We start from the raw sequence: 25,351 nt of genomic DNA on the forward strand, positions 1-25,351 counted from the left end.
AAATGTAAAATATTGGAAATGGGTAAAGTACCAGGAGGCCATCACTGAATTATTTGTTGGGTAATGAATTAATCACTAAAATGAGAGAAGAGAAAGACTTGGGAGTGTTGGTCCAAGATAGTTTGTCACCTGAAAAGCACATTAATAAGATAGTTAGAGAGACTTGTAAATTCCTGACAAACATAAGAGTAGCATTTCATTATATGGATGAGGAGATGATGAAAAAATTGATAGTGGCCATGATCCGCCCCAGGTTAGAATATGCAGCAGTAGTGTGGTCCCCACACAAAAAGAAAGATATAAACAAGATTGAGAGAATACAAAGAAGAGCAACCAAGGTGGTCCCCAGTCTGGCAGATCTGTCATACTGAGAGAGGCTGGAAAAGCTGGGTTTGCCTTCCTTAGAGGAAAGGAGAAAGAGGGGAGACACGATTGCAGTGTTCAGGACCATGGTGGGAGTAGATAAAATTGACCGAGAAGATCTGTTTTTATGGGATAAGAGAGCAACAAGAGGACACGGAATGAAATTGAAAATTCAAGCTACTTGAAGGATATCAAGAAACATAGCTTTCCTTACAGAAGTATAGATTTATGGAATAGCCTTGACAAAGAGATCATCCAGTCTAAAAACTTAAATGAGTTTAAGGCTAAATTTGATTTACTGAGAAACAGCGATGGGAACCCATGAGCATAGCATATTTCATGTGTATCTCAATTAGATATATTGTGTAAATATATAAGTATTTGGAACGACTTAGACAAAAAGGTGGTGCAGGAGAAAAACATTCATGTGTGTTAAAGTAAACTACAGTAGTGCACCAACTTTCGCTACAGCAGGATTCGCGGAATCCACTTTCGCGGCATGCACCAAATATTCCCTAACTTCCACTTTCGCTTGAAAAAAATCGATTTTCGCGCACAAATTTTGGGTTTGGGACAATATTTTGAACTTTGAATTTCCTGCACCGCCCGCCCGCAACCCACCGCCATCTTGAATGACGTCATGTCAACACTCTGTCCACCCATTCCCGCCATTGTGTACGATCGTGCTAGCTCCATTGTGTTGGATTCTCACGGTTCAATGGCCTCTACTATACCTGGTAGTGTGGGGAAAGGGCCTGGTGGTGTGGGGGGAGAGCCTGGTGGTGTGGGGGGAGGGCCGGGAGGCAGTGGTGGTGATAGAAAGTGGCCGGGACATTCAAAGTCGGGAGGAAAGGCCAAGTCTAAAAGAGAGTATTGTGTTGGAGTGAAGAAACGGCAGTATAATAATTAAATGAAAAGGAAGATAGTTGTTTGTATCTCACAATGCAATGTACAATAGTGATTTGATGTACTGTATTGCAAGTGAAAATGATAATCTGATGTTACTTTAGGATAACCGGGAACCAATTAGGCTTTTTGCCATAAAGACAATGCCCCAACTGTCGCTAATTCCACTTTCGCGCATTATTTTTGGACCCAATTAGGCGCGAAAATTGGTGCCCCACTGTAGATAAATGTGTATATGGAGACAGGACAACACGAGCATCGCTCAATTCCTGTATACTGCAAATAGGTAAATATACACACACACACACACACACACACACACACACATTTGGTTGTTGTTTTTGAGCAGCCCAAGTGTCTCTGGCCGAGCAGACTAGTGTTGGAAAAACCTGTTAAAAAAGAAAAAAAAAATCTTTTTTTATTGGTGTTTTTGGGGTTTTATTGTTATTCCTCTTATTTTTATGTTATTTAGTTAAAATAAGTAATTACAAGGTAATTATGAATGAAATGAAAGGTTTGGAGTGTAATTTGGAGAACAGGCACTTGTTTTAGATATGTTTATACAGGTTGGTCTGGTTGGACCAATACTTATGTAACTTGTTCATGTTAATTCAGGAAATGGGCAGGTGAGGCATGACTATTACTGACTCAGTACAGTACTCAGTGTCTCAGTCTCAGTTTCTCATAGTAGTGAGAGGACCATAGCAACAAAATGCCTGGTAGTAGTGGCAGAAAAAGCACAACTGTGTGGGATGAATTTGATGCTTTATAAAATGATAGAAAGCAGCCTGCAAATACTGTAACCTGATAATAAGTGCTAAAATTGAAAGAGTGAGGATCCACATCCAAAAATGTCCCAAGAGGAAAGCTCATTTGCTATAAGGAAAAGGCAGGTAAGTAAGGACAGCATTTAGAAATAATAAATAATTACAATACTGCATCTAGAGCAACATTATTATGATTTTAGGAAAATGTCTGTATTGTCTGCATGTATAACTATGACTGCAGAGGGAGGGAGCATATCTATGTTCCCAGGGTTCTGTGTTGCCAGGATCGTATGCTTCACAGTTTTACATCCTGACTTAACTTATATTAACCTAACCTAACTTAACATAACCATACCTAACCTATCCTAACCTAACCTTGGGAACATAGGACCCTGGGAACATAGAACCATGGGAACATATGGATGACCCCCAGAGAGAGGGAGAGAGAGAGATAGAGAGAGATGATAAAAGAAAGAAGGGAGAAAGGGAGAGTGACCAGTAAATTACCAAAAAATAAATATAGTGTTGAACATATAAAGAGTATCTCATAGTTCAAATTTTTTTGTTTGTTAAATATTTCAGCCATTCCATATTGACATGTTTTGAATATTGTTAATGTCAGTGTCAGTGTTATTCAAAGCAATTTTGCTTCATCGCTGATGAGCAGTTAGCTATAATTTATAAGAGTCATGTGCGCCCTCAGCTTGAATATTGCTCACCCTTATGGAATGGATGTGGAGAGGTTGCATTAAAACAACTAGACAAAATTCAGAGCAAAGCTGTTAGAATTATTAACAACCCTGCCATTACAAATAAACTACCTCCCCTGTATGTAAGAAGGAATGTTGTCTCCCATGCATTATTTTACAGATATTTTTTTGGCAAATGCTCAGACAAAGTTGCGTCCATGGTGCCACCTCTCCATGCCATCCCTCGTGCTACATGGGCATCTGGTAGCGCTCACGACTGGAATGTCACTCAGCCATATTGCAGAACTTCTGCCTATCAGAGTTCTTTCTTTCCCCAAACTGCATCTCTCTGGAACTCGCTTCCCCAGAGTTGTTTCCCTCCAGATTTCAACCCACAGCTGTTCAAGTCTAACTGTTACAGATATTTTATGAACAGAGGACACCAGTAATCTGGTGTTTGGATAATTTTTTTTATTCATTTGTTTTTCCTTCCTCCGTTCTGTTAAAAAAAAAAATAATAATGATATTGTACCAGTACCATAAGGGTGTATGGTTCCAGGAACAAGTAAAGATGGAAGTAAGGTACTTGATATACTAAGTTTACCCATGTTTGAGGGTTATTTTGAGAGATTATAATGGGTTTAAGTTTACCCATGTTTGAGGGTTATTTTGAGAGATTATAATGGGTTTTAATGAATATTATATGTACCTAGACCTCATTTATCATTGTGATATAAAACTTCCTTTTTTATATGCAAAAATTAACTATTTTAAAAAGCTATCCATCTATCTATCCATTGCCAGACTCTGTAATCCTATAAGGGGTGGCCTCAAACAAATCGCCTCCATGTCGCCCTGTCCCCTGCCATTTCACTGGCCTGCTCCCAGCTCACACCCCCCTCTCTCATATACCTCCCCACTTCATCCCTCCATCTCATCCTTGGCCTCCCCCTCCCTCTCCCCCCCTCCACCTCACTAACATACACTCTCCTCGTCAGTCTTTCGCTCTCCATCCTCTCCATATGTCCAAACCACCTCAATGTGTTTCTCCTGACGTTTCCTATCACATCCACATCCACACCACAACATTCCTTCACTTCCTCATTGGTCATTCTGTCTCTGCATGTAATGCCACATGCTCCTTTCAAATAACTCATTCCACTGCTCTCACTCTTGACTTCTGTCCCTCCAACAAGGTCCAAGCTTCACTTCCATACGTTAGAGTTGGTATCACAATACTGTCATGTAGTAGCTTTTTCATTTCCATGCTCTCATCCCAGTTTCTTATCACTGTTTTCAAGGAACCAGCAACCATTCTTCCTTGCTGTACCCTTTCAAGCACTTCCCCCTCTGAACTTCCATCCTTATTCATCACACTACCAAGTACTAAAACACACTTACATTTTCCATTTCCTCCTCATCCAGCCACACTGTACATTCACTGACTTCATTTCTCTCGAAGACCATACCTTTACTCTTCCCTACATTCACCTTTAGATTCTGTTTCTTACACACACTCCCAGACTCATTCACCAAGCCTTGCAGTTCCCCTTCATCCTCTTAACAACACAGTATCACGTGCAAACAACAGTACAAGTAATTTCCAAACACTGCTCTCTCTCACTAGGGCTACTCCAACATACACTGCCCTACCTTGTATCTCAAACCCCATCCATATACAGATTGAAAATCATGGAGACATGACACATCATTGTTTCAATCCAACCTTCATATAGAAAAATTCACTCAGTTCACTATCTACACTCATTGTAGCTTTAGCGCCCTCATACATACTCTTCATGGCCTTCAACAACTTCCCATCTACCCCATATATTCTTAATACTTTCCACAATCCTTGTCTATCCACCCTGTCATATGCTTTCTCCAAATCCACGAAGGCTGCATACAACTTCTTTCCCTTCTCTAGAAACTTTTCCACTAAAGATCTAAGAATCAATATCTGATCTACACAACCTCTACCCTTTGTAAAACCTCCCTGTTCTTCTCCAACTAAATCCTCTGTTATTTCCCTAACTCTGTTAATAAGTATCCTACCATATACTTTTCCTATTACACTCAGAAGACAAATGCCCCTATGATTACCACACACTGTTTTTCCCCCTTTTCCTTTGTATAGGGGGAATAATTATACCTGACTTCCAGTCCTCTGGGACTCTGTCTTCCTCCCAGGCCAATCTGCACATCTTCCACATCCATTCTACTTCTATCTCTACCCCATGCTTCAGCATTTCACCACACACTCCGTCAGTTCCTGAGGCATTCCTCATTTTAACTATCTTCGTTGTTTCTAGAACTTCCATCCTACTCATTTCTTCCTCTCTTCTTACATCCCTCCTCCTCCTAGCCATTCCCCAACCACTTATACTTGCATTACTTTCATTCTCTATGTTCAACAATTCCTTAAAGTGTTCCCTCCATGTGCTCACTTTTTCTCCCTTCTCCACTAGTAATCTACTATTTTTATCTTTCACTCCCCAGCTAACTTCTTTGGCACCCTGTCTAAATTTCTTTACCTCTTTCCAGAACATTTTCTTACATTCCCTCCACTTTACACTCAAGTTCCTTCCAAATTCCTCATCCACTCTCTTCTTACTCTCTCTTTCTAATCTTTTCACCTCTCTCTTCCTCTCTACATATAACTTTCTCTTCCGTCTCTCAACTTCTTCCACGCCTCTGTTTCTCATCCACACACTATATGCTTTCGTCTTTTGTGCCACAGCGTCTCTCACGTCTTCATTCCAACATGCTGTTCCCTGCACCCCCTTTTGTCTTCTCTTCACCCCGCACACCACCTCACATGCTGCACAGATTTCTTCTGTGAACATCTTGCACACACCTTCCACATCCGCCATCTGCTCCAATCTATATTTACCCAATCGCTTTTCCACTTCCCTCTTACCCGTATGTTCTGCTTTTTTTGCATCTTCTTGCAACTTTTCCCCTCATCCTTGTATGTACTACTTCCTCCTGTCCGTCCCATCTTTTATCTCTCCATTTTATTACCAAAATTCTGACCACCGCCAAGTGGTGGTATGAGAGTCCAGTCCCCCCAACCTCTATATACTCTTGCATCCATTATGCACCATTTCATCTTTTCATCCACACACATATAATCAATCATTTCCTTCAGTTCATTCAGTTCACCACCTACCCTTCTCATGACTCGCCTTGTATACCTGTGGATCATTTTGTGCCTGAAGAGGGTATTATCTATCACTAACCCCCTTCTGGCACAAGTGTCCACTACAGCACTGCCATTCTCATCCATCTCTGCAGGCACACCCCACTCACCAACTACTCCATCCATTTTCCCATTCCCTACCTTTCCATTCATTTCTCCAATCAAAAACACTCTCTAATGCCTTTCAGACTTTTCCATGTACACATCCACATTTGTCCAGAACTCTTCTCTCGCTCTGCTTGCACGATCTTGTGTTGGCACATACATGCACACAATTGCCCACATTTGTAGTCCAACTTTCAGTCTTACCCACACAATACTTGACCCAACTGATCCATACTCTCTAATATTCTCCTTCCATCTGTTACTCACAATAATACACACTCCCTCTTTTGCCCTCTCATTCTTACTTACTCCTGTGCATATACCTCATCCATACTCCCATTTCCTCACACTCTCACCTCCCCATTTAGTTTCTGTTAACCAATATATGTCCACTTTCGCTCCCTCAAGCACCCAGACAATCTCTCTTTCTTTCACCTCATCATTTGTACGCCTTACATTCCAAGTCACCACCCATATTGTGTCCTTTGTTCGGTCCTTTGTCGTCAACTTTTGTCAGTCCTGGTCCGAGGCTTGTTGTTCATATTCTTAGTTATTTGTTTTCTGGGGAGGGGCACCAACCCTCCACCAGCCCACTTGTGTCACTTAGGGAACACGTGTTGGTTGGTTATAAGGTTACCACCCAGCGTTGTAAATGTTTTCCTGGTTTACGGGAAATCATTTGGCTTGCCACTCAGTGTAGAGATAACTTTAAAAACAAAGTATCACTACACTGAGTGGTTGGATGATAGGTGCCCCCACTTTTTTTTTTTTTTTTTTTGCCAACCCTTGAGCAGACCCACCAGACCATAGGCAAGCATTTGCCCCTGCAGAATCATCTAGGTCTGAATTTGCAGAGGTTTTCTGAGAGGCACTGTTGAGACTATCACCAACTGAAATGCCAGCACTCCATCTTCCCAAGGGTTTTCATTTTGGCTAACAAAAGGCAGATTGATGGTAGCCCAGGGTTCTTCTCATGCTTTCGGATTGGCAGTAGAAGAGCGTGCCTCCATGGTGTTGGGCAGACACCTGTATACCAGTCATAATTATAAAGGCATAACAAGACCTCCCTTACTTGAGATGGTAAATTCTTAATGAACTCCTATGCCACTTCATTTGGTTCTAGTTCCTTACCCTTGGGCAGCTATGTCAGCGCACTACACCAGCATCTCAGCATTCATGAGATCAACATCCATGATTTCACCTATCCACGAGGTAGCCTTAGATGTCTAAATGTATATATACAGAAAAATAGTTTTAAAAAAAAGTTATGTGATGAGCACCAGCTCCATTTACATCATGGTACATGCATTGACTATCCCTAGTGGCAAGAACATTCTCAGTCTTAACCTGGAATCTTTTAAAGGATATAAGAGAGAATGTGTTTGGTATACATAGGTATGCACATTCTCTACACAGTAAAATAGTAATGTGTGTGTATTTACCTATTTGTATTGACCTATTTTTAGTATACAGGAATTGAGCTAAGCTCATGTTGTCCTGTCTCCATATCTACATTTATCTAGTCTAGTTTTAAACACATGAATGTTTTTTTGCCTGCACCACCTCTTTGTCTAAGTCGCTCCAAATACTTACCGGTATGCTTCTGTTCGGGAAACTGAACCTTTTGAGATCATGAAGACATCTACTTTTCTTCAACTTGAAGTCATGACCTCTTGTTCTTCCATCATCCAGCACAAAAAGATCCTTTCTATCCACCCTTTCCAATTCTCTTACATTTCTAAATATTGTGATCAAGTCACCTCTTTCCCTTCTCTTGTACATTGTTGGTAACTTCAGTTTTTCCAATCTCTCCTCATAGGCGAGTTCCCTTAACCCTTTAAACGCGGAGCGTCGCTTTTGCGATGATCGCCAAAAAGGACATAACAGCGGATCGCCGTGTTTGCGATTCGAGTTAATTTTGAATAAACGCGGGCAAGGATGTTCCAGCTGGTATTGTCTATCAGTACCGCCACCCTTTAGCTACAATTAGCATACTTGGCCTTTGTGCTACTGACCTCCGTTGTTGCCAAGTATCTCGTTTCCCCCCCCCCCCCCCCCAGGCCCGGCCAGCCTGGCTGTGATATATGGCAGCGCGCTGACTGCTCAGAACTGTAAATCTGCGCTCTCCTCTCACAAGCAGTTTATGCTAATAGGAAACGCTTGTTTCCCCAGTTGTCACACTAGCTCTTTTTCGCGCGGTTTGCCCCTGTTTAGCGTCAGTTTACCGCAGGCTTTCAAAATGACATTATGGCGAGTTCTAGCTCTTCCGAGTCAGTGCGAACGGCCGACAGGAACGAGAATAAAGTGACGGGCGTAAGGCAGAATAAAAGCGCGCCGCGGTGGTCTTTTGGAAAGTACTATGATTGAAAATAATATAGTATACGTGTTTTTAGTTGTGAAAATGGAAATGTTTGTTGAGTGACGGGAAGACCGCCGCCACGCTGCATGTCGGCTGTACGCTCCGTTGATTTTAGCCTTATTTTCAGTGCTTATTGTACAAATACGGATTCCAAACTACCTGTACGTTGTAGGATAAAGTTTACTGTGACAGAATGAGGCTGAGGTAGAGGGGAAACCGAGTAGCCGGAGGTGTGAAAGTGAAGATTTTGTTACCCAAATTTGCAAGTCTCCACAAGCCCTTGGGTAGTCCACGAAGGCTCAACACCTGTCTCTGGAGAAAGCTGAATGGAAGTACTATCTGCCATACCAAGTATAATGTTCTAGGGTTAATCTTTGATTTTTGGCTAATATTTTCCTACAGGTAGTGTGCAGTGAGTGGGACCTGTGCTGTGTCTGTCCCCCCTTTATTAATACTGAAGATGACAAAACAAAATAAGTTTCAAAGCAAGCCTGAGGACAGTAAATCACCCATGGGGATGAGGGTGGGTTCATGGAATGTGGGAAGTTTGAGGGGAAGAGCAGGGGAAGTCGTTGAGGCATTCAGTAGGAGGTGGGTGGATGTGGCGTGTTTGCAGGAAGTCCGGTACAGGGGTGGATCAGCCAGAGAGTTTGTTGGGAAGGACTGTTGCTATAAGTTGTTTTGGCAAGGGGGGACAGACGGATATGGAGGTGTTGGTGTGATGGTTGCGGAGAAATGGGTCGAATATGTTATGAATGTTTTGAGAGTAAGCGATAGGATATTGGTAGTGAAAATTCTGTTGGGAAGAAACGTAGCTGCGATTATATCGGCATATGCTCCACAGGCAGGATTGGATGAATCAGAGAAAGATAGATTTTGGGATGATTTAATACGTGTAGTGGGTGGTATGCGGGATGATGAGATAGTGATTTTGGGAGGGGACTTAAATGGTCATGTAGGTGAAGCAGCACAAGGTTATGAAGGAGTGCATGGGGGATGTGCGTATGGTCTAAGGAATGCAGAAGGGGAAAGGATACTCGAGTTTGGGGAGGCAACGGATATGATTGTGTGCAACACATATTTTAGGAAAAGAGACAGTAGGTTAATTACGTATGAGTCTGGGGGAAATAGCTGTCAGATAGATTATTTTCTGGTTAGGAGGGCCGATAGGAGGTTAGTGAGGGATGTTAAAGTTATAGGAAGTGAGGAGTGTGTGCAGCAGCACAAACTGTTGATTTGTGATATGGTGCTTAAAGAACAAGTGATGAAAAAGAGGACTTATGTACCTAGGAGGAAAACATGGAAGCTGAAAAACCAAGTAGTAAGGGATGCCTTCTATAGCGAGTTGAGGAGAGTGGTGGCTGAACAGGGAGCTGTAGACAGAGGCGTTAATGAACAGTACAGAGCCCTCAAGAACAATTTCTTGAGAGTTACTGATGTAACATGCGGCTGGACAAGAGGACCACCAAGACATAAAGTAACTTGGTGGTGGGATGAGGGTGTAGAAGCTGCAATTAAGGAGAAAAGAAGGCTTTTCCGGGAATGGAAGAAGGGTGGTAGCAAAGAGGAATATTTGGCTGCCAAGCGTAGGGCTAGAAGAGAGGTATACAGGGCAAAGTCTGAGTCACAGAGACAATTACTTGATAACCTAAATCATGGGGAAAGGAAAAATATATTTAGGGTGGCAGGTCAGGTGAAGAGGGATAATCGGGATATCATAGGTGAGCAGTGTGTGAAGAATGATGAAGGAAGGGTAGTGGTGAACAGTGAGGATATTAAAGATGCATGGAGAGAGCATTATAACCGGTTGTTGAATGAGGAGTTTGACTGGGACAGGGAAGGTTTGGAGCCAGCAGATCCAGTGTCTGGCCCTTGGCCTTTGATTGATACTGCTACTGTGAGTGAGGCAATAGGCAGGATGAGGGTGGGGAAGGCAGCAGGTGTGTCTGGGTTGACTGCCGAAATGTTGAAGGCCTCAGGCGATATAGGGGTGAGTTTAGTCACTGACCTGATAAATAGGATTATTTATGAGTGTGTTGTCCCAGATGATTGGCTGAAGAGTGTAATTGTAAATGTGTATAAAGGGAAGGGTGATGCCCTGGAAAGAGGAAATTATAGAGGTATAAAGCTTTTAGATCAGATAATGAAGGTAATGGAGAGAGTTTTAGAAGGTATGATTAGAGAAAGAGTGAATATTGATGAGATGCAGTTTGGGTTCATGCCAGGTAGGGGGACCACTGATGCCATATTCATTGTTTGACAGCTTCAGGAAAAATATATTGGTAGGAGAAGGGATCTTTATTTTGTTTTTGTTGATTTGGAAAAGGCCTTTGACAGAGTCCCTAGAGAGATGGTGAAGTGGGCAATGAGAAAGTTTGGCTTGAAGGAGTGGCTGGTTAGGGTGGTTATGGCCATGTATGTGGGTGCTCACACCCAGATGAGAGTGAATGGAGATTTGAGTGATGAGTTTTCCGTGAATGTTGGTGTGCATCAGGGGTCAGTCTTGAGTCCCAGGTTGTTTATCATGGTACTTGAAGCCCTTTCACGTGACTTTAGAAACGGACTCCCGTGGGAGTTGTTGTATGCTGATGATTTGGTATTGATTGCAGAGAATGAAAGGGAGGCAGAGGAAAGGTTTAGGAAGTGGAGAGATGGTATGGGGCAAAAGGGTTTAAGGGTAAATGCAGATAAAACAAAAGTGATGATATCTAGGGTTGGTGGCGGTACTGTCAAAGACGAGGGAGAGGGGCCATGTGCAGTTTGCCACAAGGGCGTGGGAAGTAATTCCATCTTGTGCGGTGTGTGTGATAAATGGGTGCATAAGAGATGTAGTGGTATCAGAGGTAGACTGCGAGATAATGCTGATTTTATGTGTACGGGGTGCCGGGTGAGCAGGTGGAGATTGTCAGACGTGAAAGGATTGAACTTGCTGGTGAATCTCTTGGGTGTGTGGAAGAGTTTTGTTATTTGGGAGACATGTTGTGTGCTGGAGGTGGGGCTGGAGCTAGCTCTGTGGCTAGGGTGAGAAGTGGTTGGAAGAAGTTCAGGGAGCTCTTGCCTCTCCTGACATTGAGAGGGCTCTCCCTATGTGCTAAGGGGTCTTTGTATGCAGCATGTGTTAGGAGTGTAATGCTGTATGGCAGTGAGACCTGGGCAGTGAAGGAGGAAGATATTCGCCGGCTCAGACGTACAGAAATGACAATGATTAGGTGGATGTGCAGTGCGTCCCTGCGTCCAAGGCCTGGAGGGGCTGGGTTTACAATGGAGGAGTTGAGAGGTAGGATGGGACTGGAGTGTATTGGTGTTGTGATGAGGAGAGGTAGATTGAGGTGGTTTGGACATGTGGAGAGGATGGGGGATGATAATTGGGTGAGGAAGGTGAGAAGTGTTAATATTGGGGTTGGGGTTATGAGGGGTAGACCGAGAAAGACATGGGACGAGGTCATTAAGTGTGACCTTAGGGTTAAGGGACTGAGCAGGGAGACTGCAATGGATCGTGCAGCGTGGAGAGCCGCCATTAGGTGACCAAGGCCGACACATGCAAGCATGTTGGAGCCTTAAAACACGAAACGAAACAAAACGAAACGAGGTACTCAGACCGTGATCCAACTCCACCACCCGGGGGGGGGTCGGCTGTCCATGGCCGCATTTTAGGGGTTAAACATCGTATCATCCTCGTTGTCATCTGTTGAACCCTCTCCAGTTTATCAATATGCTTCTTCAAATGAGGTGACCATACCACAGCCCCATACTCCAGTCTTGGTCTTAACATGGTCACTATCAACTCCCTCAGCATTTCCTCATCCATATAATTAAAAGCCACTCTCATGTTGGTCAGTAATCCGTAAGTTCCTCCAATGATTTGTTTATATACTTTTCTTGTGACAAGTCATCCTGAATAAGCACTCCCAAATCTTTCTCATCTTTTCTTGTACTAATTATCTCATTGCCCATTTTATATATCCAGTGCGGTCTTTTTTCACTCATTCCCATTTCTAATACATGACACTTCTTGGTATTAAAATCAATTTTCCAAGTCTGGCTCCAGCTGTGGAGTTTGTCCAAGTCCTCTTGCAGTTCTTTACAACTATCAGTACCTTTAAATATGTTTCATGATTTTAGCATCATCTGCGAACATACTCATGTAATTATTTAAACCCTCTGGTGAATCATTTACATAAATCAGAAACATTATTGGGGCTAACGGCCATATTACAAGTCAAATCCAATCACCTTCTGGAAGGAAGGTTATGGTGTGGTTGTATTACTAGTCATCGTTTTCCCGATGAATTGTTGGAACCTTACTGTGCATATCGTCGGGAGGCCCCCCCCCTTGAAGATGACTTCGCGATGTAAAAAAGTAGTGTTATTTTGATCTATTATGTAAACAAGACGAAATTGTTGCAATCCCATTTATTAAAAAAAATAATGATTAACCAATGGATCAACAAATACCCACCGTGAAGGAAGTATTTATTATATTTGAAGAAGATGTGGATACCCATGAAAATGTACAACCATAACAACAACTCCTCCACCCGAATGGCGTACATATTTGAATAAGACAACCTTCTAAGCATAATTTGAAGGCATGTTGTAACATCTACTGTTTACCTGCATCATTTTTATATGGCAATTCTTCATCTGACAGTGCACTTTCAACATTAATACCATCGTGAAGCTCACATCATGGGTAGCCAAGTACAGCTACCCTGCTCTCGATTTTTTGCCCTAGCATGCAACCAAATATTACTATTACTAGCCATGTACGAAATCTAAGCAGAGCAAGACCACTTAAAGAATTAACTGTGAGGCCAGAAAATACGCTTGTCCCCAAGAATGAGCTCTCCAACATCTATTTAATTATTGTAGTGGGCACTTACTCTAGTATCAACCAGTGGCCAAAACTTGTCACATAGCAGAAAGAAAAAATAAAACTACTTTAAATGCTGTATAGGTGTAGGAAGTTTTTTTTTTTTCTCATGAATGTAATGGGTGTCTGTAATGCTAATATGAAATTTACAGTTTAGCAGTGAATTGGGCAGGCAGTGCACATGATTCAAGGATTTTTTTTCCAAAAGCAGACTAACTACCATACTGGAGACAGGTAATTACAGAGGGTTTCTTGTAGGTGACAGTAGCTGTGCTTGCCTTTCTATTAACTTCATTTTTGGCTCCTGCTACTGATACGGAAAAACGTTACAATGCCTCCCATGCTCAAACAAGAAACTTAATAAGAGCATACTTTGGGGATCTCAGGAAGAAGGTTTGCTGTATTATGGAAGCCAGTCCGTACCAAATTAGAAATTGCACAATATATATATTAGTTTGCTGTATTATCGAAGCCAGTCCGTACCAAATTAGCAGTCGCACAGTATATATATTATAGCCTGTGCGGTTCTGCATAATAAAGCTATAATGAACTGCCTTCCTGTTGATGAGCCACAGAAATTTGGTGCATTGGCTCTTGAGGATCCTAAATCAGTACAGAAAATAACCAGGCAGGTCAGCAACGTAGGGCAGATATTGCTGACTGTTTCTTTTGGAAGATATTTTGAAACTTGGCAATCTCATGTCAGTATGACTGATCATTGAAAACTTTGCACATGTGTCAGTTTGACTGCTCAATGCAACCTGCTTTGCACATGGCACTTGTAAATATTGATAATTTCTTTTACTCTAAATCCATGTTTGAGAGTAGTGGTCAAAAAGCTTTAAGTCCACATGCACAAATTCCCATGTAAATGTGTTTCCTCCACTGGTAGACAAAATTTTGAACTATTGAAAGTGTAGCTATCTATCTATCTATCTATCTATAGCCCGACGCCCTAATCCCGCAAAGGGTGGCCGCAGACAAAACGCCTCCAAGTCACTCTGTCACCCACCATTTGACTACCCTCCCCCCAACTCACCCCCCCCTCCCTCATATACCTCTCAACTCCATCCCTCCACCTCATCCTCGGTCTACCCCTCCCTCTCCCTCCCTCCACCTCACCTACATACACCCTCTTAGTCAGTCTTTCATTCTCCATTCTCTCCACATGTCCAAACCACCTCAGTGTGTTTCTCCTAATCTTCTCAACCACATCCACATCTACCCCACAATGTTCCTTGACTTCTTCATTCGTCAACCTGTCCCTCCATGTCACTCCACATGCTCCTTTTAAGTAACTCATTTCCACTGCTCTCACTCTTGACTTGTTCCCCTCTTGCAAGGTCCATGCCTCGCTTCCATATGTCAGGGTAGGGATCACAATACTATCATGCAGTGACTTCTTAACTTCCATACTCACCTCCCTATTTCTCATCACTGCTTTCAGTGTACCAACAACCTTCCTTCCCTGCTGTACCCTTTCACGTACTTCATCTCCCAAAGTTCCATCCTTACTCATCACACTACCCAAGTACTTGAATGCACTCACATTCTCCATATCCTCACCATCCAACCTCACTGCACACTCTGTGACTTCATTCCTCTCAAACACCATAACTTTACTTTTGTTTACATTAACTTTCAGCTTCCTCCTCCTACACACTGTCCCAAATTCATTCACCAAACCTTGCAACTACATTCAGTAATTAGGCCTAGCAGATTTGTGACAAAACCTGTACTGATGATTTAAGTCATATTGTTTCCTGTCACAAACACACACACACACACATTTATATACATATATATATATATATATATATATATAAATGAGCCTCTGAGGTACAGTGGTGTAGTGTGCGTTTTCGTACATGGAAGAAAGAGGGTTCGCACCCCACCAAGGTAATAAGCTTTGGGAGCGTTCTTCCGGCCACATACCATACTGCTTTGGTGGACATAAGGGGTGCTGTGGTTGAATCAGTGTCGCATACTGTAAAGTATGCTTGCACCCAGTCGGCTTGTGCTGGCCAATTACACTTGGTTGACAGACTACACACACATCCAAAGCCACTCCAACACTACAGTTATACTTACAAGCAATTCTCACCCTACGTACAATCGCTGCCAGACAGCCTAAGCCACTAGGTAGAGATACATAGGCTGTATTGTCCCCACTCCGGTCGGGATAGGCCAGTCCTGCAGCGAACACTCAAACGGCTAATGATGATTATATATATATATATATATATATATGTTTGGAAACTCCCTGTACTGTTGTTTGCAGATGATACTGTGTTGTTGAGTGAAGACGAAGGGGAGCTGCAAGGCTTGGTGGATGAGTTTGAGAGTGTGTGTAAGAAACGGAATCTAAAGGTGAATGTAGGGAAGAGTAAAGTGATGGTCTTTGAGAGAGGTGAAGTCAATGAATGTACAGCGAGGTTGGATGGTGAGGAATTGGAAAATGTGAGTACGTTTAAGTACTTGGGTAGTGTGATGAGTAAGGATGGAGATTTGGAGGGTGAAGTGCTTGAAAGGGTAGAGCAGGGAAGAAAGGTTGCTGGTTCTTTGAAAGCAGTGATAAGAAACAGGGAAGTGAGCATGGAAGTGAAAAAGTTACTACATGACAGTATTGTGATACCAACTCTAACTTACGGAAGTGAAGCTTGGACATTGTTGGAAGGACACAAGTCAAGAGTGAGAGCCGTGGAAATGAGTTATTTAAGAGGAGCCTGTGGAGTCGCATGGAGAGACGGGCTGACGAATGAGGATGTAAAGGAGCGTTGTGGTGTTGATGTGGATGTGATAGGAAGCGTTATGAGGAACACACTGAGGTGGTTTGGCCATGTGGAGAGGATGTAGGGTGAAAGACTGACAAAGAGAGTGTATGTGAGTGAGGTGGAGGGGGAAAGAGGGAGGGGGAGGCCGAGGATGAGATGGAGAGATGGGGTGGAGAGGTATATGAGAAAGGGGGGTGTGAGTTGGGAGCAGGGGAGTGAATGGCGGGGGACAGGGCGACTTGGAGGCGATTTGTTTGTGGCCACCCCAAACGGGATTGAGGCGTCTGGCAATAGATAGAGATATATATATATATATATATATATATATATATATATATACATACATAGGCCTAGGCCTATACATAATGTGTATGATTGTAATCATACTGATAATCAAAAAACATAATTTTTCAACATTTGGCCACTAGCCATAGGTTACCTCAATCGACACCCAATTCTGACAATTTCATAGGAAGAAAAAGATTGAATGCAAAAATAACTAGGATCTTTATTTAAAGAAAAAAATATATAACACTGCTGATACATGCATGCATAACCTAATGTACATTATAAACCATTACTAAAATTTTCAACATGTAAAAAAGGAAAATGACAGTTGAACCATGAAACAAGGGTATTCAAAAGCAAAGTAAAAAAAATTACATTAAAATACTTTTATAGAAAAAAAAAAAATTCCCATCCACACACACCTGTTAAACAAAGAATCAGTGAGGAGGAAATAAAATGCTTAGCTATGTTGTGTGTATACTGTTAGGAAAATAATGCACATACATGCACTCATAAACTACAATGCAGACTTTTTGTAAATCAGTTATATAGAAACAGACTGTGAAAATTGATAATGGCAACTGATCCCTGTGATGACAAGTCACATGCACAACCATACATTTCATTTCATTCATTCATTGCCAGATGCCATGTATCCCAAATGGGGTGGCCAAGGGCTTAGAGTTAATTGTTTTACAGGGAGGGACACTAATCCTCCACCAACCCCACTTGACACGTAGGGATGCCAACAGCATCTGGTGTTCCCAGGCGGTCACCCATCCAAGTACTAACCAGACCCAATGTTGCTTAACTTCGCTGATTGGACGGGAAGCGGTGTACTCAATGTGGTATAGCCGTTTCACTCATCATTAAATCCCCCGGAATGCTGGCTCTATTGGATACACCAAAAACATTCACCACGTTCTATAGCCAATATATATATATATATATATATATATATACACACACACAGTACATTAATGGAACATATTCATTCACTCTATGGGTAGGTCCTGCAGGGGCAACTGTTTGTCCAGATAATGGACTTAACAATAAATCCCTCCCTATCTCCTAAAACAAGGATGGTGAACTGCTGTAAAAGAGCAACTTCAGCCTACAGTCCACCAGGTCCACATTCAGATGAGCCTGGGGTTGTGACTACCCCTACAGTTACAACTATCATGGCACTTGATTCCTGAGACAAGTTATTTGGGAAATGAGAGCTATACTTCAATGGAATCATGCATAGCTGAACTATCAAAATATACTAGTAAAAAAATAATATTTAGCCCAATAAAAACTCAGTTCTTTTTAATCTGCAGTAAACCTAGTTTTCATATAATGAAATATACTCGTGTACTTTTGAGATAGATATGAACTTCTTTTTGAAAAGAAACCATAAATCACACACACAAAAAAAGGCCTTAAAAGGGAAATGAAAATAATTACTCAAATGAATTACTCATGGGATTATGTGCTGCAGTAGCACGTTCTAAAAATGTATGCAATTTATGGAATGATTCAAGCATATGTTCTCAACCTGTGTCCAGCAATTCCTTTTGTTTTTCTAATATCGACATTTTCTGTTGATGTTTTAACATCTTTGCCTTGTGTTCTTTCTTTTTGCCCCTCATGAGCCTCCTTCATTAAGGTAGTCATTAATTCATGGTGCTGCTCCTGCCTTTGGTTACAGGAAGCATATTCTTCAGCCAGCCTCCTTGACCCACTGGACTATTGGGCACTTGTCCGTGGAGCAGTGGAAGTGAACTAAGGTTTGGAAGATGTAGTTGGGGGACCAGTAAAAGGGCTATTAGAGGAAATACAGAGTTGAATGGGAAGTATCTGTTAGAGCAGTTGTGCAAATACTGTGAAGAGAATATAAAACGGGGGTTGTAATGGTGTTGTATGAGTGTTCGGAGAGATGACTCACTGGAGGTACACTACAAATGAAGTGGAAGGTATGTTAGATTGTAAGTTCAGAGAAGTGCATGAAGGGGAAGCAAAGAGGGAAGGCTATGAGAAATTTGACCTAGGAACAGGGGTATTCATGGTGCTCCATGTGAGCTGGGCATGAGGGAGAAGAGTGAATGAGGTACAAATGAAGTAGAAGGAATATTTGACATTAAGTTGACAGAACTGCATGAAGGAGGAGCAAAGGAGGAAGACTGCTGGACATCTGGTACACCTGCAGTATAAAGAAAGAAATTTCATATATTTTTGTTCATCATCCTGTGGCCCAATTTCATTTTGATAAAAGCTGCAGGAGATGTATGCAAGAGCAGGAACACAGTAATATATGCAAAATGTTTATAGTGTGCAAGAGTAGTAGCAATGAAATACATGATTATTGTTTATACATGGTGCTAAATAAGTTATCCTTTAACAGTATTGTATGCATGCAAGTGATAAGCTTTATCACTGCTAGTCTGTGTGATATAAAAAAAAAAAAAAGGTTGTCTTATGCCATGTTTTGCTTTAATTTCTATGGGCAATCTGGATGCTGAAGAGAAATATTCAGATGTTAGCACCAACATAACCCGGCAGCAGTTATACAAACATCCTTCTATTCCACTCTAATTCCTCAAACCAGGCTGGATTACTGCACAAGACAGGTAACTTCAGCGTATATTCCACCCTGCTCGCATTTCCGATGATGCCAGAGTTTGATGCTTACTCAATTAACAGTCGACCTTATTAACATTTCCAGTTATATCTGAGTCTGAAGCTTCCTCAAATAACAGTACACCTTGATAACATTTCAGATGATGCCTGACTTAACAGGAAATGTTTCAGGACACAACAATGCCAAACATTTACGTCCTCCCTCTCTCTCTATATATATATTTAAGATGCAGGAGCAGTTCCTGCTGCAAGCCAATCTGTCATTCACTAGCTATGGACTTCCAGGAATAAAGTGCTTCATTCAAGTTGACTTCAGCATAGTACTGTTTCCATTGGTATCTTACTTTTGTTCTAAGAAATAGTACCAAGTACCTGACATAACGAAACGAACCATGAAATTCCAGTTGCCTAAAGTCACCGACAACGAAACGAACCATGAAATTCCAGTTGCCTACTTTATCAACGACCATATTACAGTAGTTACATGGCAAAAAACAGGAATACAGCAATTAAACAAAGCATGAAAATGCACATGACTATATACAGTACCAGTTAAAAACAACCATTAATTTATAACCACAGGGTGAATATTTTATTAAGAAGTGAAATGGTCTCAGGAAGTCTGTCTATTTATCTATTGTCAGACGCCTCAATCCCGTTTGGGGTGGCCACAAACAAATCGCCTCCAAGTCGCCCTGTCCCCCGCTATTTCACTGCCCTGCTCCCAGCTCACACCCCTCTCTCTCATATACCTCTCCACCCCATCCCTCCATCTCATCCTCGGCCTACCCCTCGTCTTCCCCCCTCCACCTCACTCACATACACTCTTTTTGTCAGTCTTTCACCCTCCATCCTCTCCACATGGCCAAACCACCTCAGTGTGTTCCTCATAACGCTTCCTATCACATCCACATCAACACCACAACGCTTCTTTATATCCTCATTCGTCAGCCTGTCTCTCCATGTGACTCCACAGGCTCCTCTTAAATAACTCATTTCCACTGCTCTCACTCTTGACTTGTGTCCTTCCAACAACGTCCAAGCTTCACTTCCGTACGTTAGAGTTGGTATCACAATACTGTCATGTAGTAACTTTTTCACTTCCATGCTCACTTCCCTGTTTCTTATCACTGCTTTCAAAGAACCAGCAACCTTTCTTCCCTGCTGTACCCTTTCAAGCACTTCACCCTCCAAACCTCCATCCTTACTCATCACACTACCCAAGTACTTAAACGTACTCACATTTTCCAATTCCTCACCATCCAACCTCGCTGTACATTCACTGACTTCACCTCTCTCAAAGACCATCACTTTACTCTTCCCTACATTCACCTTTAGTTTCTGTTTCTTAATACGTGTAGTGGGTGGTATGCGGGATGATGAGATAGTGATTTTGGGAGGGGACTTAAATGGTCATGTAGGTGAAGCAGCCCAAGGTTATGAAGGAGTGCATGGGGGATGTGCATATGGTCTAAGGAATGCAGAAGGGGAAAGGATACTTGAGTTTGGGGAGGCAACGGACATGATTGTGTGCAACACATATTTTAGGAAAAGAGACGGTAGGTTAATTACGTATGAGTCTGGGGGAAATAGCAGTCAGATAGATTATTTTCTGGTTAGGAGGGCCGATAGGAGGTTAGTGAGGGATGTTAAAGTTATAGGAAGTGAGGAGTGTGTGCAGCAGCACAAACTATTGATTTGTGATATGGTGCTTAAAGAACAAATGATGAATAAGAGGACTTATGTACCTAGGAGGAAAATATGGAAGCTGAAAAACCAAGTAGTAAGGGATGCCTTCTATAGCGAGTTGAGGAGAGTGGTGGCTGAACAGGGAGCTGTAGACAGAGGCATTAATGAACAGTACAGAGCTCTCAAGAACAATTTCTTGAGAGTTACTGATGTAACATGCGGCTGGACAAGAGGACCACCAAGACATAAAGTAACTTGGTGGTGGGATGAGGGTGTAGAAGCTGCAATTAAGGAGAAAAGAAGGCTTTTCCTGGAATGGAAGAAGGGTGGTAGCAAAGAGGAATATTTGGCTGCCAAGCGTAGGGCTAGGAGAGAGGTATACAGGGCAAAGTCTGAGTCACAGATACAATTACTTGATAACCTAAATCATGGGGAAAGGAAAAATATATTTAGGGTGGCAGGTCAGGTGAAGAGGGATAATCGGGATATCATAGGTGAGCAGTGTGTGAAGAATGATGAAGGAAGGGTAGTGGTGAACAGTGAGGATATTAAAGATGCATGGAGAGAGCATTATAACCGGTTGTTGAATGAGGAGTTTGACTGGGACAGGGAAGGTTTGGAGCCAGCAGATCCAGTGTCTGGCCCTTGGCCTTTGATTGATACTGCTACTGTGAGTGAGGCAATAGGCAGGATGAGGGTGGGGAAGGCAGCAGTTGTGTCTGGGTTGACTGCCGAAATGTTGAAGGCCTCAGGCGATATAGGGGTGAGTTTAGTCACTGACCTGATAAATAGGATTATTTATGAGTGTGTTGTCCCAGATGATTGGCTGAAGAGTGTAATTGTAAATGTGTATAAAGGGAAGGGTGATGCCCTGGAAAGAGGGAATTATAGAGTTATAAAGCTTTTAGATCAGATAATGAAGGTAATGGAGAGAGTTTTAGAAGGTATGATTAGAGAAAGAGTGAATATTGATGAGATGCAGTTTGGGTTTATGCCAGGTAGGGGGACCACTGATGCCATATTCATTGTTCGACAGCTTCAGGAAAAATATATTGGTAGGAGAAGGGATCTTTATTTTGTTTTTGTTGATTTGGAAAAGGCCTTTGACAGAGTCCCTAGAGAGGTGGTGAAGTGGGCAATGAGAAAGCTTGGCTTGGAGGAGTGGCTGGTTAGGGTGGTTATGGCCATGTATGTGGGTGCTCACACCCAGGTGAGAGTGAATGGAGATTTGAGTGATGAGTTTTCCGTGAATGTTGGTGTGCATCAGGGGTCAGTCTTGAGTCCCATGTTGTTTATCATGGTACTTGAAGCCCTTTCACGTGACTTTAGAAACGGACTCCCGTGGGAGTTGTTGTATGCTGATGATTTGGTGTTGATTGCAGAGAATGAAAGGGAGGCAGAGGAAAGGTTTAGGAAGTGGAGAGATGGTATGGGGCAAAAGGGTTTAAGGGTAAATGCAGATAAAACAAAAGTGATGATATCTAGGGTTGGTGGCGGTACTGTCAAAGACGAGGGAGAGTGGCCATGTGCAGTTTGCCACAAGGGCGTGGGAAGTAATTCCATCTTGTGCGGTGTGTGTGATAAATGGGTGCATAAGAGATGTAGTGGTATCAGAGGTAGACTGCGAGATAATGCTGATTTTATGTGTACGGCGTGCCGGGGTGAGCAGGTGGAGATCGTCAGACGTGAAAGAATTGAACTTGCTGGTGAATCTCTTGAGTGTGTGGAAGAGTTTTGTTATTTAGGAGACATGTTGTGTGCTGGAGGTGGGGCTGGAGCTAGCTCTGTGGCTAGGGTGAGAAGTGGTTGGAAGAAGTTCAGGGAGCTCTTGCCTCTCCTGACATTGAGGGGGCTCTCCCTACGTGCTAAGGGGTCTTTGTATGCAGCGTGTGTTAGGAGTGTAATGCTGTATGGCAGTGAGACCTGGGCAGTGAAGGAGGAAGACATTCGCCGGCTCAGACGTACAGAAATGACAATGATTAGGTGGATGTGCAGTGCGTCCCTGCGTCCAAGGCCTGGAGGGGCTGAGTTTACAATGGAAGAGTTGAGAGGTAGGATGGGACTGGAGTGTATTGGTGTTGTGATGAGGAGAGGTAGATTGAGGTGGTTTGGACATGTGGAGAGGATGGGGGATGATAGTTGGGTGAGGAAAGTGAGAAGTGTTAATATTGGGGGTGGGGTTATGAGGGGTAGACCGAGAAAGACATGGGACGAGGTCATTAAGTGTGACCTTAGGGTTAAGGGACTGAACAGGGAGGCTGCAATGGATCGTGCAGCATGGAGAGCCGCCATTAGGTGACCAAGGCCGACACATGCAAGCATGTTGGAGCCTTTAAAAACGAAAACGAAAACACACTCTCCCAAACTCATCCACCAAGCCTTGCAGCTCCCCTTCGTCTTCACGCAACAACACAGTATCATCTGCAAACAACAGTACAGGGAGTTTCCAAACACTATCCTCTCTCACCAGGGCCACTCCAACATCCACTACCCTACCTTGTACCTCTCTTATTACCCCATCCATGTACAGATTGAACAACCATGGAGACATGACACATCCCTGTTTCAACCCAACTTTCAAAGAGAAAAATTCACTTAGTTCACCATCCACACGCACTGCAGCCTTCGCACCATCGTACATACTCTTCACAGCATTCAACAACTTCCCATCTACTCCATTTATTCTTAACACTTTCCACAATCCTTGTCTATCCACCATCTCATATGCTTTTCCAAATCCATGAAAGCCACATACAACTTCTTTCCCTTCTCTAGAAACTTTTCCACTAAAGATCTAAGAATGAATATCTGATCTACACAACCTCTTCCCTTCCTAAAACCTCCCTGTTCTTCTCCAACTAATTTCTCTGTTCTTTCTCTAACTCTGTCAATAAGTATCCTACCATACACTTTTCCTATTATACTAAGAAGACAAATGCCCCTATGATTACCACACACTTCTTTTTCCCCTTTTCCTTTGTACAAGGGAATAATTATACCTGACTTCCAATCCTCCGGGACTCTACCTTCCTCCTAGGCCAATCTGCACATCTTCTACATCCATTCCACTACTAACTCTCCCCCATGCTTCAGCATTTCACCACACACTCCATCAATTCCTGGGGCTTTCCCCGATTTAACTTTCTTCATTGCTTCCACAACTTCTATCCTACCGATTTCTTCCTGTCTTCTCACCTCCCTCCTTCTCCCAGCCATTCCCCAGCCACTTATACTTGCATTACTTCCATCCTCTACGTTCAACAAATCGTTAAAGTGTTCTCTCCATCTGCTCACTTTTTATTCCTTCTCCACTAGTAATCTACCATTTTTATCTTTCACTCCCCTGCTAACTTCACTTCCACCCTGTCTTACTCTTTTCACCTCTTTCCAGAACATTTTCTTACAGTCCCTCCACTTTACACTCAAATTCCTTCCAAATTCCTCATCCACTCTCTTCTTACTCTCTCTTACTAATCTTTTCACCTCTCTGTTTCTTTCTACATATAACTCTTTCTTCCGCCTCTCAACTTCTTCCTCGCCCCTATTTCTCATCCATTCATTGTTTGCTTCTTTTGTGCCACAGCCTGTTTCACCTCTTCAGCCCACGACGCTGTTCCTTTCACCCCCCTCCGTCTTCTCTTCCTTCCACACACCACATCACATGCTGCATACATATAAAATGATGTAACAGTAACAAAACATTAAATTGTACCAATACCCAGTTACAACTTAAAATCTGAGACGTACTGATTGTGACTTCAGATGTGGGTTCCCCAGCCATGTCCACTAAGTGAATAACCAATATATCAACTACTCAGTCACCCATCGTAAGCTCATCAGTCATCAGTGATGCAGCTGAAGCCACTTCCTGACTGGGCTGTGTTGGCTTTGGAGGAGAGCCACCACCCATAGTTTTGAGTTTCTACTTGAACTCCCTCTCTTGTTTAACTCTGGAAAGAGAGTGTTGGAACTGCTGATTATGCCAAATTATGAACCAGACTAATCATATAATACAAAATAAATGGTAAAGGTCCAGTTTATTGCAGCTATCATTTTCACTATCTACTGATATATATATATACAATATATATATATATACTGTATATATATATATATATATATATAAATATGTATGTATTTTTTTTTTTTGTTTCCTTAATATGGACTGACTTATAATGAACCAACGACTGTCGGAAATGAGTGTATAATTTCTGATTTTCCAATAGTCTTAAAAACACGGCCCCCACAAGCGGGGAGGGCTTTGAAGACATGGAAAAATGTGGCGTTAAAGACGATAGTAAGGCATAGTTAACCCTAACCTAACCAATATAACCTTTCCTAACCTAATCTAACCTAACCTACTTGCGCAGGTAATGACATATAACAAGTATATAATAAGAAACCCGAAACACACATAAGAAATTATGCAATAATTAGCAGCAATAAACTGGACTTTACAGAATAAACTTTGTCTAACAAATGGATTGAAAACTGTATGATTGGATGTGTCCCGTCATACAAATCTGGGTCACATATACACATAAAAATTGATTACAAAGAAGAATAAGGTGTCTTGCAAAAGATACCAAGTTTTGTGATGCAGCAACATTTATGAAAATGAAATGGTTTATCTGGTTAAGTTTCCTATTTCAGCTACACAACCATTGACAATCCTTCGAAAATTTAACTGTCACTTATAAATATTGCCATAAAT

At 42.2% G+C, this 25,351-nt stretch overlaps 1 protein-coding gene and 1 pseudogene across 1 annotated transcript in view; one reads left to right on the forward strand and one right to left on the reverse strand.

Annotated features, from left to right (window-relative positions):
- Nucleotides 1-25,351, forward strand: part of LOC145392944 (ubiquitin-like protein 7) — a 367,352-nt gene that overhangs the window by 229,265 nt on the left and 112,736 nt on the right. The gene's annotated exons all lie outside the window — the stretch shown is intronic.
- On the reverse strand, nt 17,070-17,188 carry LOC145393149 (5S ribosomal RNA; annotated as a pseudogene).

The sequence above is a fragment of the Coenobita brevimanus genome, chromosome 23 (genome assembly GCF_032717465.1).
Source record: "Coenobita brevimanus isolate Jiangsu-jjx chromosome 23, ASM3271746v2, whole genome shotgun sequence".
Taxonomy (NCBI): Eukaryota; Metazoa; Arthropoda; class Malacostraca; order Decapoda; family Coenobitidae; genus Coenobita; species Coenobita brevimanus.